The sequence below is a fragment of the Chrysochloris asiatica genome, unplaced genomic scaffold, assembly GCF_000296735.1.
Source record: "Chrysochloris asiatica unplaced genomic scaffold, ChrAsi1.0 scaffold00002, whole genome shotgun sequence".
Lineage (NCBI taxonomy): Eukaryota > Metazoa > Chordata > Mammalia > Afrosoricida > Chrysochloridae > Chrysochloris > Chrysochloris asiatica.
In genome coordinates, this window is record NW_006408520.1 from 47,213,744 (window position 1) to 47,215,833 (window position 2,090).

Consider the following 2,090-nt stretch of genomic DNA (forward strand, 5'->3'; position numbering starts at 1 on the left):
AATGCTGTCCATAGCTTGTCATGATCAAAAGCCTTTGTGTAGTCAATAAAACACAGGTAAACATTTTTCTGGTAGTCTGCTTTCACCCAAGATCCATCTGATGTCAGCAATGGTATCCCTCATTTCATGTCCTCTTCTGAAACTAACTTTAACCTCTGAAAGTTCTCTGTCAGTGTACGGTTGTAGCCATTTCTGTATTACCTTTTGTAAAACTACTCACATGGGATATCAATGATACTGTCCGGTGATTTCCACATTCTTTTGGGTCACCTCTCTTTGAAATGGGTACAAATACAGATCTCTCTGACTTTATAGCCCTCCTATTTTAGGTAGCCAATGTCTCACCTGCCTATCCCTATCAACCCTGTGTAGTGAGGGGATAGGCTTAATCCTTGATGTGAAGACGCTATCTCTCTTGGTTGGTATTTTGAGCTACTACATTCGTAAGTGGAGTCCTAGTGTAGCACTGTGGGTTAATGCACTATACTGTAAATCATTTTGAACCACAAAATCAGTGGTTCAAGCTTACCAGCTGTTCTTGGAAACCCCACACAGGGTCACTATGGGTTGGAACTGACTCTCCAGCACTTAACAACCACAACATCCATAAGTAAAAGTCAAGTTCATTGAATTGTAGCAATTTGCACTTGCTTCCTGTATCAAACTTCTTTATCTTCTGATCATCAAGCCATTCAAGTTAGGTCAAATGGAATCTATCTGCAAGTTTGGGTATTCTTGTGTACTCCCCCCACATCATATCAACTGGACAGTCTCTTCCTTCTCGTTTCATCGTTCCCCTCCCCCCCACCCACCCCCACCCATTTTAGATAGGTGTAGGCTGTTTTAGCTTTACCCTGCCTTGATTTTCAATTATCTTCTCTCCATGATCCATCATTTTGTTCGAAACACATCTGACAGTTTATTCCCAGATCATCTATATAATAACCAGTCTGGATTTTGTCTTTATTCTTCCAGGACAGTAGCCACTTTTCCTTCTCTCCCAACCTCAGGCTATTCAGAACATTCTTAGTTTTAAATTATAAAAAAAAAAAAAAACACTAAAATTTAGCTCAAGAGGAGTATTTGTTGTGGGGATATTAAACACGTGGCTGTCAAAGTGGTTCCAATTCCTAGTGACCCTAGAAGACAGAGCAGAATTTCCCCATAGGGTTTAAAAGGCTGTAATCTTTATGGAAGCAGATTGCCACATCTTCCTCCAAAACAGTGGATGGTGTGTTCAAACCACTGCCCTTTTAATTAGCAGTGAGTGCTTAACCATAATGACTCTTGGGAGGGATAATGTCATTAAGTACTGTTGAATTGCTTCCAAGTCATGTGACCCTGTCTAGGGTTTCCATGGATCCTCTGGTAGGTTTGAACCACTGGCCTTGCAGTTCAAATTAACTTTGTAGTCTAGTGCTTATCCTACAGCACTATACCAGGACTCCTGGGAGGGATGTTAAGAAATGTATAATCTCACCAGCAGCTCCTTGGAAACCCTACACAGAGTTGCTATGAGTCAGAACCGACTAGACAGCACTTAACAACAGCAACAATCTTAGTGAGGGGAGTCTTGTCTGAGATTCAACAAGAATGGAATGTCACCTGGACACTCTTCTCTCTGCGTGTCCCCTAGAAACTAACTTTTTCATGTGACTGGTCACTCCAGAGCCTCTTGTTCCATTCATCTACCACCAAAAGGTAATTCTTCTCTTCCTTTAATTCAACTTCTAGAAGACCTCAGGAAGGACTGATTAACATTATCAATATCGGGGGTTCACCTGGCCAGAGGGTCATGGCAGTTAGGCTGTCACCCTTTAACAAGTTGTAGTCAAGTTGATTATGATTCAGGCTGCCCCATGTATGTCACATTAGAACTGCAGAACTGTGATCCACATTTTTAATAGCTAATTTTTTTTCTGACAATGTTTCTCTGCACGGTCAGTATTTCTCAAGCTGGGGGAACTGAAGAAAAAATTCAAGCCTCGACTTTCATTATTGAAAGATTCACTGGGCAAATTATTGAATGATGCAGAATGCATCAAGAAAAGATGGAAGGAATACACAGAGTCATTGTACCAAAAGGAAAT